Genomic DNA, 12,569 nt, shown 5'->3' on the forward strand with positions numbered 1-12,569 from the left:
GCACACTACAATTTTTGCCATTTAGTGATTACCTTTAAATTCCACGGAGCCTTTTCTCATGTGCCCTTGTGCAGTGCTTTGGGAGATTGTCTGATGTGAAAGGCACTATTACACATTGAACTGATTATTGTTGTTTGTTGCTGTTAACACAGACAAGAAACCCTCCTGGCAGGGAAACAACTTCTTTGCTAATAAGTATTCATAATTTGTATCTCAGCAAAAGATGTAAACATATATTATCATTAAATAGGCTGTAATTTTAATTGCCTATAAATGTTATTAATTCTGATTGTGATTATTCAATAGGTAATAAAGATAAAGGCTGTCAAAATTAATTAAGTACATATTCATTAAATTCAAGGTAGCTTCAGTTTCTTTATTGCACAAATACAATTAACACTTAATCTGAATCTCAGTAAGTTACATAATCATGTGACTCAAAATAAAGGGAGGATACAACCTTGGCCTTTTACTTTTTACATGGGAAAACATTAATGATGCTGACATTGGAGACAATTAGACAGTGTCGGCCAATTGTTTTTAGTCAGCTTTCTCTCACATCTGTGGTGTCTACAAGCAAGAAGGGCCATTGTTTCTGCAGGCCTCCGTCGCGCTTTGGCTCTTTGTGCTAACCGTCAATCTCTTGCTGAATATCAAAGCTGTGAGGAAATTAGAACAGACCAGCTCTACTGCACCACACTAAAGCTTAGCAGGGTGCATCCACTATGCTACTAATTAGGCAGTGGCCAACAAAATAACCTGTCAATGTGTGCTTGCCATTTCCCACACACCTGCATTTCATACACTAATAAGCGTACAGCCGTGGAGAGAAAGGAATAACTGCTGAAGTGTGAAAAATGAACAAAATATAACAATGTTTCTCTCCCCACCTATACTACTGCCAATTACCATTTAACATTAGGTAGAATCAACATGTCGGAAGAAATACAATACAGTATCTGAAACTAAAGAGGGGGTAGGAAGGAGCAAAGCCACACATAGCGAGTGTATTAATGTTTGCTGCAGAATGTCGTGCTAAGTGGAATCTCTCTTTATTTGTATAAACCGGGAGGCTGAAAATGATCGTGATTAGGGTTTTCCTGTTCACGTCAGCCCAGAGAGAAATCCATATTTTTGTTGCTTACCAAAAATATGTGAATGAAAACACTCCAAAATGCATCCTTCATGAGCAGCAGTGTGGCCAAGCCAGCACAGGCTGACTGAAGTTCTCATCTCCCTTTGATTTACTTTTAGCCACTCAGTTGCAAGCCTCTCTACAGCTTCTGTGCACCATCCTTCCACCTTACCATTCCTTCATGTGAAATCATGTCAATCAGGATGTCAGTGCCTGCCTGCCTGGTGAACTTATTCCATTTGTGCTGTTATTTCCTGTCACCAGTCTTTCCCCTACCATACACACAGTTAGAAAACTCCTAGAAATTACTTTTCTATCCGAGTGATAAAAGTACACAGAAGTGTCCTGTTATTACTGTTATGAAAGTGGGAGGAGGAATGCTCATGCAGTGATTAGAAATATTGTGTTTGAAAGCAGCTCATCCTCAAAACACAGAAATCAGTTTTATTACAAGCGCCATGGCATCGCTGCGAGTTCACACAACTCCCACTTACAAGCCCTTGTAAATTGCTAGGTTTCGTACCATAGTAATTCTCACACCATATATTTCTTTCGCTTTCCTTTTGCTTTAATGCCTGATCAGATTGCAGGAGTGATGATTTAGAAGTGATATGCACTGAAAACAAAGCAGAGCAGAAGTAAAGATATTAAGTCAGGTGCAAAGCACCCAGGGCCAAGCTGCTAAGGCCATTACCTTTGCCAAGGGTCTGACTCAGCTGAATTCAGCACTTCAGACTTGGAGCTCTTTATTTTTTTCCCTCTTTACACAAACCCAAGGGTTATAAATGCAAATTTACTCGTATGAAACACTGTAGAACTCCCTCCCCCTCCATCCTGATGCATATACTTAAATTCTGTCCTTTTTTTTTGTTTCTTCCATGGACTTGAGCTTTGGTGGATCAGGTAAATGAAGGGCAGAATTCCTTTCAAAAACAGATTTATGGAAATATATCCACTCCTGAGTAGCCGTTCTACCAGGCATCTTCAATATAAAGCTGAATTTAAAACACGAAATGAAAACCAGAAGGGCCAATGCTATGTGTGGATGAAGCTGTTTTCCTCTACAAGAAAAATCACTTCATCTCAATATGTAGGAGAAATGACTATATTGTTATGCTATCCTTGATGGAAATCATACAATAAAGGCCAATATTCAAATGGTATTTGTCAGATACTTTTGAACACCACTCTGCCTTTCATTACACTTTATCCAGGAGCAGCATTTTCAATTATAAATAAAAACTTTCTCCGCCTCTTCCCACTTGAGCTCAAGTACAGAAGGCCCCTATTTAAAATGCAGCTCCCGAGCAGGCCACCAGGCCGCCTGTTCAGCTGCCAGTGGCTTTTGTGTACAAAGATGTTAATTGGTCCTAATCCCCTCCTAGAAGCTGTTTTGGTAGCCTGACCTGGCACCCCAAAGGACACCTTGGTGTGAAAAACTAAAGGGCCCATTGAAAAGAGAGTGAAAAGCAGCACTGAGCATTCCAACACATTTTAATTTCAGGAATTAAAAAAAAAAAAAGAAAAAAAAAAAAAAAGAGAAAACGAGGGGAGGGGAGGGTGTAGCCAGAGGGGTTACGGCAGAGGGGGGGATGGCACACATCATCTTGCTGATTCTGAATTGGTCATACAAAGCTTTAGTAACCATGAAGTTAGCTCTACAAACACCCTTCACACATACACACACATCCAAAAAGAAAAAAAAAAAAAAAAAAGCCAAGATCATCTTATATTTCAGCCTCAGGTTTGGATCGTTCTTCAGTTTTGTTGTTTCCAGTGCCTGAACTCTGTTTCAGAGAAATGAAGGGACCCAAATTCAACCCAAGGGTCTGACATCCCTTTTTCTGTCCTCCTGGGGAGGAGCTGGGTAAATCCAGACCAAAGTTAGTTTCCTTGCAGATTCTGCTGGCCCATTGTGTGGCACAAATAAGCATCCAGGACCTGGAGTAGAGAGGACATTTTTTATTAGGTACTTACAGAACAACTGGAACAGGGGCAGGGGCAGAGGGGGAGGATGGGAAGGACGGGAAAAAGGAAATAAGGCAGCTATTATGGCAAACTCATAATCAAATGTACACAAGAAATGTTAGATATAAACACTCCCCCTTCGAAAGTTGTAAAATGCTATCTGTTCAGCACGCCATTGTGCAAAATGTACATTTACAGCTTGGGTGGTAAATTATGCTAATAGAATGCACAAACCTCAACCGTGAGGTTTTGAATTTTTTGACACAGTTCACAGATCAACTTCATAGGTCAAAGGAGTTTGCCTCCCACAGCCTGATAAAGTAGAGAGATATACAATCTGTGTGTATTATTATAATCTTACTGGATGCAAGTTTTCAGTAGGATATATTTGGTATATTTTCATCCTCGAATTTGCTCATAATGATTATTTTTCATTAGACACTGCTCTAGGCAAGGACAAAACACTTAGGGGGACTCTTTTCATGGAAGTGTTTCAAGGTGTTGAATGCAAAAGCCCGGTAATAAAAGCTTCCATAGCACACCAATGTACACAGAACAGAAGCTACAGTAGCAATTCTTTCACCAAAGAGCAACTACTCAGATGTACTTTATTATGAGCTTTTGCAGTACAAGAGGGGGAAAAAAAGGGCATATAAAATGTTAGATTCCTAAACCAGCAGAGATTTTCTGCTCAAAGAACAGGGGCCCATGGTTAGAGTTGGAAGGTAAGACAAAGACACGATTCTTGCACAATTACTGTAAAACAAACAAACCAACCCCCGAACACAAAGCGCCTAAGAAATGTGGAGTATCCATTTGGAGAGAACAGCAAAAAATGCTGCATTCTCCTACCCATCTTCTAAAGCACTTCTGGGCACCTAAAGTTTGCAAATAACATTGTCAGTATTTTCCAGACTCATAAAAATGTAAGTATATTTTAAGGCCAAATTAAAAAAAGGATAGCTATCAGAATTTAATCTTGTTCAATTATCTCAAGGTGCCTTTTTGATTTGAGTGCCTGATTCACTGCTCTCATAATGATAAAATTACTCTGTCTCTGGTTTGGCATTTTCTGGATCAGCTGCTTAAAAATGTTATGGTAAGGTATAGCTCAGAAACAAGGTGAGACCACAAAAGCACCTTAAAAATTGATGAAAATGAAGATGATCAGCTAAAAAAAAAATCCCTTGAAAGCTGAAAAGTTAAATGAAGGGAAACATTAAAACTTCAATGCAGAGTAAAAAAGCTGATAACATTTCTTTTCCCAGAATATATTTGTCTTTTTAAAGTATACGGCCATATTTTAATAATTTTGGATGCTTCATGGGTTTATTTCTGTTTCAAATAACTTATTTGCAATGAAAGTAAAGGCAGGAAAGAATTCAAAGGGTTGCAGGGAGACAGGGTTTGGGTGAGTGTTTCCATGTGCTGCCCCTAAGATGTGCTGGAGGAGCTGCTCAGCAAGCACAGAGAATCTGCTGGTTGGAAAGGTGGCATGTTTGAGGAGTTTTAATTAAAAAAATCAGAACCAGTTCTGTAGACCTAGACCTCCGTCTGTGAGTCATCTGCAGGTGAATCATGTCTCTGTCTCCTGAACTGAACTGATTTTTCACATGAGTAAGATGAGCAGGGCTTGTTTCAGGGTCATCCATGTAAGTCCTCATTATAGAACAACTCTGAGGTTGCCTGAACTGAGGCAGCAGAAGAGACTGGACAAACTAACCCAAAAAATCCTGCTGCAAACCCCACTGTGTCTCCCCCAGCTCTGCAAGCTTCTCTGGCACTGCACAGGGTCAGGGCAGAAGACAAACCTTACCTCAAAGCAAGGGCTGTCCCTGGAAGCCACAGCAGGTCATTAGAAATGTAAAAAAAAATTGTATTTATTTTCAAGGGGATTGAAAAGTAACTGCTCCAGAGCACCAAATGGTTCTTGTTTTTCACTGGACTGCTCAGAGAAAGCTTTCAGATGAAGCCTTGCTTATGATCTGCTGCTTGTGTGTGTGGATCTGTGCTTTCCCCTCAGTATTCCTGCACTTAAAAAAAAAAATACCAGGGAGAGAAGGAGCCTCCAAAAACCACTCCTTCCTCTATTGGGAGGTGAGTGTATGGTGAATATGTCAAACTTTTTTTTCTCCCCATTCCAGTCATTTCCCTCCACTCCCCCTCACATTTACAGCTCTAGTGGTATTTCAATCCAGTTAATGTTGTAATCCAGTGTTGTAAATGTCACAGGGGTTAATCTCCACCAAGCTTTTAAGAAAATAAATCAGCATTTTGACTGATTTGATACTTTGAAAAAGTTTCCACCCACTCCTCCTTTCTTTTCCTGATGTGGCAGGAGGGGTATTAAACTCTGGGTGAGCCTATAAGAAACTGTTGGATATTTTCTATGATCCCTGCCAGGTGGCAGAGAACCACAAGAGTATACAACTCCTTTTTGCAGGAGATTAGTAAAATAGAAGGATTCCTAAATGAGGGCCTGATCCTGATGGGCACCCATCTGTCCTCCTTGAATTCTGTATCAAATGAGGAAAAAAAAATGAAGCAAAGAATTTAAACAAAAGGGAAAAAATGTAAAAGGAGTGAGAGCGTGCAGTGGCATTCCTTGCCCTTGGTGCACCCATAAAACTTTGAGCTGTCTGCTGCAGAGCTTCCAGGAATTTCTAAAGTTGCAGCTTTTGCTTTTGAATTTACATCTGAGGCTTTTGAGAGGCATTGGTGGAAGTCACAACCACACTCACAACTGTTTACATCAGCACTCACAGGATGCTGCTCACTCTGAACATCTCTCTGGCATCTCAGAATAGAGCTGGGGAGGGCAGCGCATTTCCAGGGTGCAACAAATGTCCTTGTTCCTCTTTTTGTGGATGTCAGCAGCTAGCAAATGCAGGCTGGGAGGGAGGGGCTGTGCTGTGCTGATGCCAGCTGCTGTGCTGGGGAAGAAAGGCACACCAGGACCAGCAGCCAGAGAATCAGCCAGCTCAGAGCCTCGAGGGTCCTCCCCCAGCCCCAGCCAGGTACGAGGGACCCCCACTGTCCCCATCCCCACTGTCCCCATCCCTAATGGGCTTTGGAGAGCAATGGCAGGGGCCAAAACGGAGGCAGCAGGATTACAAAGCTCACCTGATCTCCTCAGAAGGATGCAGAATATTGCTGCCATGATTTTATTGTCAGATATGCCTAGAAAGATGAAACAATTAAATATTACAGGTGTTCTCTGCACACTCTGGGTGTATCAACGAGATACACTTCTACTGTCCTACTCCAAATGGAAAACATTGGTGTCTGTGTTTTAGAGATGAAGAGGTTTAGCACAAAAGCTGGCACATGGCTTTCAGAGATAATCTGTCACATAATCAGGAACAGAACATAAACATAATGTTTAAAATCTCAGAGGGTGTTGGTGGGGCTTGACCCTACAGCACACCCTCTGAAACCTGCTGGCCTTGAACCCAGGGCCAAGAAACCTCATAAAGGAGGTCTTATAAAACTCCAGAATGTTTCACCTCTCACATAGGATACACCATCCCCCAGCTCAGATTCAGATGATAACAGTGGTTTTGTGAATCAATTAATTCCTTCTCCAAAAATCTCTTTTCACTTTTTTTCCAGCAAAAGTCTGGCAGTATCAAAATGTGTAGTTTTTCTAAAACTGCTTAACAATGAAGTACCAAAAACCCCACCCTTGTTCTCTCTAAATAACCTACATGCCTAGAAAACAGTGAATACCCAGTGAATACACAATTTAAGGAAAATCAATCTACATCTGTCCCCAAAAGCACAGCAAAGGTAGCGGATGTGGATTGGCTTCCTGTATTTGCATTTCCTTCACACAATGAGTGGATCTAGTTACATTTGTTTCACCTTTCAGCTATTTCTCCAATTTTCCTTTCTGAATGGAGGAATTTATCCCTTTTTTTTCTCCCAGAGTCAATGCTGGGGAGGGAAGCAAGGAAGTTATCAAAGGGGGGAGGGTGGGGAGAACAGCCTAGCCAGAGCTAAGGCTGTAATTACCTTAGAAACATAAAGGTCTATTCTCTCATTGCTGAAAAAGGGGAATTACACACATAACTTCCATTAACATTAATGGGGCTCACCTACATAAATCCCTGGCACATCAATGGGAGAATAGATCCTGTATAACTATAGGTACTGTTTACTCAAAGGAAGTGTGTACCAAAGCATACTGCCTAAATCAGGATAGAGTGGGTGAAAGCTCTACCTTACTCATTTCATTGTCATTTGCTCTTGAAGGGCAATTATCAAGAAATTATTAGGTAGTGGCATCTTAATATCATGCTCTCCTGCCTTTTCACTTCTTCCCTGACAAAGGCAAAAGCTGACAGAATGTAAAATATTTTCATAATGGATTTTTTCCTAGTTGTTTTTCTGGTACTCCCCCTTTTCTACAAACAGAGACACACATCACTTGTGTTTATCCCTCTCTGCTCTGTCTCTTTGTGTAATTATGAAGGCTGGGCCAGTTTATAGCTAGTAACATAAAACAAAAGGACTTTATCTCTCTTTCTTTTCATGGATATAGGAAAGAAAGTATTTGCCTTTCTTTTTCTCAAGTTGATCTGCTATTCAGAATGGCTATTGCATGAATGTCACTGCAGATATTGCATCTAGCAAGGGATTTAGTGTTTACCATTACTGTTAAACACAGTGCAACATCTCATTGAGCCAGTGCAATCATAAGGAAAAAAACTGGGAGCTACAGCTACCTGCAATGCTTTGAATTGCTCCAGATTTTGAAGTGGTAGAACAAAAATAAAGGAAATTTAGAGCAATCCCGTAAGTGCAAATCACCATCTGACACTTTATGGCTATGAAAGTTCAGCTCCAGTAATTGTGCAGCCTTACCTTGGCAGGCTGTCTCAAGGCACTGCCAGCACCAGCACAGTGACAGGGGTTAAATGCTCAGTACAGGCAGTCTCGTTACTGAACACAATGTCCCATTCCCTATATTCCTAAAATACAGCCCTCAAAGTACCAAAAAGTATCTCAAAGTATCTCAAAAAATGGTTAGTTCTTATTTAAATCTCACATAAATCTCACCATTGGCTCTGGGAGGTTTTTCTGTTTGCTTGTTTGGGGTTTTTTTTGTTTGTTTTTTTGGGGGGGTATTTTGGTTTGGTTTGGTTTGGTTTGGTTGTTCTTGTGATTTTGTTGTCTTGATTTTTTTTTATTCAGAAACTGTAAAATTCATCCACAGAAAAGCATTGATCTTTGGATGAGGCAGATATCACCCCCAGGGAGGAATTGAGTGAAAGGGAAATATCCTCCAGGCCATGCAGAGCAGGACCCCAGACCTGCCCTACCAGCAGCTGTCTGCTCTGATCCATCCTCTCCTTCCTTGTTTGCTCTTCCCTGGTTTATAGGAGACTCTCTGTATGGATTTGGGAGGGAATGCCTTTCCCTACAGTTCCAAGGGGAATTTCTCTCTTTAAGAGGCTCTTTAGCCAGCTTGTGGTGCTCTGCATCCCCTGTGTTGCCAAAAAAAATCTAAAATGAAGGCAAAATACTGTGTAGTAGAATGTAACTGAGAAAAATTATGCTTAACTGATAGATGGTGTTTAATCAGAACCCCCAGCTTGAAGTCTGGAAGCACTGTCTCAAAGTCATCCTTTGGTCTGGGAGTTATCAGTGTCTATTCTAAATGAAAGGATAAAAGGAGGAACTGAAAATAAAATCCAGACCTATTCAGGTCTGATATATACACCAGGGACAAAAAATGGGAAGATTTGATTTGTGAAGAAACACAGCTAATAGGAGTGGCATGAGTCTGCTCAATATACCATATCCAGAGAGGGAAATCATTTGTGATGGTCATGCAGCTCTTCTAGGCATCTGCAGAGATCATATCAAATCTATTTAAAATGTGAGATTTCTGGTTCTGTATGTCAAAGTCAATTATGTCCCTGGCTTTGAAGAGGCAGCATTTCACTCCCTATAAACACAGAAGAATACCAGTTCTCATTGTTGGCTTCTTTGGAGCAGCTCCTTCAGTGATTCCCCTTTTAATGACACGTATTATTCTGGCTGGGAGGGAAGGCCAGGTTCTGCAGACCTGATTTCTATGAAGTGTGGGTGAGCCAATAAGAGTTTTGCTTGAGTAGGGGCTGCAGATGTGACCCTGTGCTTGGATAAACCAGCCCCCAGGAGATTTGCTTTATGAGCAGCAAAGGTAGGCAGAGCAGGACCAGCCAGTCAGGAGCACGGAATACCTTTGGAAAACTTGTGAAAACAAGTTTGGTGGTTTTTTTTGAAAACTTGTGAATACAAGGGGAGAGATTTTAAAGCCAAAAGGCCATTTTAGATATAAACAGGTGTCCTGTAACGCTCTTAAAATGTACCTGCTCAGCACAATATGGAACTAGTTGAAGTATAATGTACTGACTTTTCTTGGAAAAATTAACTTCCCTTTTGTACTCAGCTGCCAATTTTTATGCTGAACTTTTGCCTTTCCTGGAAGTTCCTCATATTAGCACTTGTAGCCAAATTTTACCTACCTGTGTAATGATCAGGCATGCTGTTTTCATCTTCTCATGTCTTTAGCATGGAAGACTTCTGTATCAGTCAAGCCTGATAATAGGCCCTGGATACAAGATAAGCTAAAGTAACTCAGCATCATCTAAATGTACTTCCTCATAAAAAAGCAGCAGTGCCCTGGACCACTTGGCCTTCCTGACCTGTTGCCATCTATCAAATCCTATTGATAGAAATAAACCTTAAATACATCTCTTCCCTGAGAATAGCTGCTGACACCATATTTATCACTGGTGCCAGGTTGGGGCTTTTGATTCCTCCTCAAAATGCTGTTTGCACCCTGTGCATGCTACTCACTTCTCAATCTTTCTTCCAAGAGAGGACAACCACTTTGATTTGGGGGTTTAACTCGGGCAGGTGAAGAAATGCTGCCATATTCGAGCAATATTTGTCAGTCAACAAAGACTGTGATGCCAGTTGCTGATCTCAGCCATAACTATTGAACAATTTTTTTCTTTGGAAACACACTATTATCGAATTCATTGTAGACATACTGTATGCACCAACTTAATTTTAGCTGTATAATCTTATAATGGACAGCAATGAATAGAGGATTAGTCAAAACCTATTAATAAAGAGATAAAAGAGGCCCTCAGGTATTTTCTTTCAAAAGGCACAGTAAGCTTTGAGTTCTGCTTCTACAGCCAAGCCCAAGTACCAGCCTGCACAGTGGGCAGCACAGTAGGGGCAAGAGGGAAAAATCACTCCCTTTAAATTGTGGATTAGAAGCAAATCCACCTTGCAGGTCTGACTTTAGTGTTCACTTAGCAGTAAATGCCTTGTCTCAGCATCTCTCTCCTTTGAGGTCCCTGAGAACCAGTCAAGGGGTGGTAGTCTGCACAGTGTCCCAAGCCCATGAGTGTTTCTGTTTGCTTTTGCATAAAAATCTAGGCTCTGTAAGGTTGCAAGTGATGGTATGGGGCTGAGCTGGGGCTAGCAAAGCATACCCCCAAAGGGAGCAGCAGGGCAACCTCCATCCCACACTGCTTCAGCTCTGAGCTTGCATTGCTAATTGCAGCAGAGCAAGGATACCCCAGTGTGCAAAATATCCAAATGTGGTCTGTTCTAAGGTGGATCAGACAGAGCAAAGGATACTTCTTTCTGCATGTGGGAACACACATTTATATGTTTCAACCTGAGGAGGAATAAAAGCTTCAAGTGGTTCATACAGTGGTAACTTCTTGCAGTTGGCCTGATTCCATGCATCTGAAGTTGACAGAAACTTCCTGCTGCCAGCAGTGGAGGCTGGAGTTCAGGTGAGCTGTATTTAAAAATTTATTTCAACACACATTGGAAAATTGTTTGGAAAATGTGGACTAGGAACAGAGAAGTAACTAGAAGGAGAGGTTAGCCGAACATCATCTCTGTGCCACTGGGAGTATTTTAGCTGCCTGGCTTTTAGACATTTGGTAAGGAGAGAGTGACACATCCTGAGAACTATTCAGTTCAATAGATCATTGTAATTTCTTTTACTGCCTGGGGAGCAGACTGTCCCAAGACTGTTCCTGCAGGGTTTGTAATTTCCTTCTCAGAACCCAGAGTGGTAATGAACAATGTCACTAAAAAGAAAAACACTATTACCATTCCCCCCAGAAAACCCCAATACTATGAGATGGCTGGCACATAATACTACTGTGGTAGTCCTATGCCTGTATTATCTGAGGCTTTCTCAGCTGAAAAATTTCAAGGACACTTTTCAGAACACTCAAATCCACTTTTTAGCACAATTTTCAGTTTCAAAGTTCTGTCAAAGTATTCCTGTCCTGAAAAAGGTATGAGCACACCAAGATTGTGCTATTACTGTTGTTGCTGGTTTCATGTTTTACCAGCTGGACTGGAGATAGGAATCTTAAAAACACCCTAAATGGTGTTAGAACAGATGGACTGTGCTGTTCCCCAGAGTCCAGTGGAAGTGTAGCACCAAGAAGTGCTGGCTGGACCTTGAGAACTGTTGGCAGAGCTGAGGGGAGATAGCTGTCACTTTATTCTGCACACTTAACTCCTATTAGTATTAATGGAGCAGCACATAAACAGTTGAGAGCAGATCATGGCCTGCAGCTATTTATATATTTCTGCCTCATGTCTTGCATTTTATGGCATTGTTCAGTGGTGTCACCCATAAGCTTGCAGTCATTGTGTTCCTATTTTGACATATATAGGAGTGTGCATGTGAAATTTATAATGGCAAAAAAAGGAGGCATGCATTTTGAATCCAAGTGTATCTTTCAACAAGGGAAGTGAATTTCCTTACGTAAATGCTCCTGCTGCACAACCCCCCACTCCAAGCCTTCGTGTGGCCCCCAAGAGCTGCTTTTTGTAGGCTGCTGGTGCCCTCACCATCTTGTGCAGGACTTGTTTATTTTTATTTCAGTGGCACTTAGAGCTTCCCGAGGAGTGAGGTCCATTGTGTTATGTGCTGGGCACACAGATGAATTGGAGCAAGCACGGCTTTCTCTGTGAGTGCTCTAGAGAGAGAATAGATCATTAAGGTCACTTGTTTTCCTTACAGAGGCCAAGGCAGGATTGATTCCTACATTATATTCTATCCGTGTATGTATTTTTCCTTCCCAGTTTCAAACAGTCTAGGTACCAAGATATTACTCACTTCCCTTAGGAGAGTCTTCTGCAACCCAGATATCTTGTTCAGACAAAGTTATGCCTTTTTTAAGAATTTTTAAGCCCACATTTTTAAAAATTTCTTTCTATTATTTCCAGATGGGGACTGCTCATGCAGAGAAGGACACTTGTCACAGAGGGAAAGGGGAAGGAAACCGTGGCCCCTTCCAGGGCAAAGAAAGAGTTGGAGGAGGCAGCCTGAGTCAACCACAAGAAGAGTCCCACTAGCTCTTTCTACCTCCACCCACTTCCAGACACTCCTGGCCATGTTTGAGACAGCACTATTGAATCCATTCAG

General features: G+C 41.4%; 1 protein-coding gene across 2 annotated transcripts in view; it reads right to left on the reverse strand.

The window, feature by feature from the left end:
- Positions 1-348: 348 nt before the first annotated feature.
- The window catches only part of VAX1 (ventral anterior homeobox 1), a 31,377-nt gene continuing 19,156 nt past the window's right edge, over positions 349-12,569 (reverse strand). Inside the window, exons 4-7 of one of the 2 annotated variants that reach the window (XR_015805198.1) lie at positions 11,993-12,120; positions 9,619-9,704; positions 6,227-6,283; positions 349-3,076 (exon numbers count right to left, since the gene is read on the reverse strand). The gene's annotated coding sequence lies outside the window, so the exon portion shown is untranslated. The remainder of the gene's footprint in view (positions 3,077-6,226; positions 6,284-9,618; positions 9,705-11,992; positions 12,121-12,569) is intronic. The other variant, XR_015805199.1, reaches the window with a different exon arrangement.

This window comes from Sturnus vulgaris, chromosome 8 (genome assembly GCF_052056855.1).
Source record: "Sturnus vulgaris isolate bStuVul1 chromosome 8, bStuVul1.hap1, whole genome shotgun sequence".
NCBI lineage: Eukaryota > Metazoa > Chordata > Aves > Passeriformes > Sturnidae > Sturnus > Sturnus vulgaris.